Source organism: Haliaeetus leucocephalus, unplaced genomic scaffold (genome assembly GCF_000737465.1).
Source record: "Haliaeetus leucocephalus isolate CR32 unplaced genomic scaffold, Haliaeetus_leucocephalus-4.0 Scaffold179, whole genome shotgun sequence".
In the NCBI taxonomy this organism is placed as follows: domain Eukaryota; kingdom Metazoa; phylum Chordata; class Aves; order Accipitriformes; family Accipitridae; genus Haliaeetus; species Haliaeetus leucocephalus.
This window is the reverse complement of record NW_010972615.1, coordinates 22,997-23,572: the sequence shown is the minus strand read 5'-3', so window position 1 is coordinate 23,572 and position 576 is coordinate 22,997.

Sequence of the window (576 nt, the reverse complement as noted above, 5' to 3'; positions counted from 1 at the left end):
CGCCCCCCCCCGCTCCTCGCAGGCCCCCAGCCCCTCGGCCGGCCCGCGGGGGGGGCTGGGGGCTTGCAGGAGGTGCTGGATGAGGAAATCCTCGTCCTCGCTGCGCTCGGCCGCCAGCAGCTCCGCGTCCCCTTTCCCCCCTTTGCCGAAAGCGGGGGGTCGTTCCAGCCCCGCCGGCCCCCCCCCGTAACCCGGGGCCATGAAAGAAGGGGATAAAACGGAACCCAGGTATTTTTGGGACTGTCCCGGCGACGCTCCGCTCTGGGGCCGGGCGGCCGGCGGGGACTGGAGGGGTCGAATGATGGGCGAGGGGCTGGAACCCCCCAAACCGGCGTAGGGCAAAGGGGCCGGCATGGCGGGCGAGTGGCCGGTGCTGTAGCTGAGGGAAGGGCTGGCGGTGGGTAAACCCTGGGAGGGGGCCGGGGGGCCGTACGCCGTCGCTTGCCCCCCCTCGGGCTGCACCCCGTAGGGCAGAGCCTGCAACTGCTCGGGGGAATAGGTCTGGCCCTGGCTGACGCAGGGCTGCAGCCCCTGCCCGCCCTGGCCCCCCGGCCCCCCGCCTTGCCCCCCGGCCGG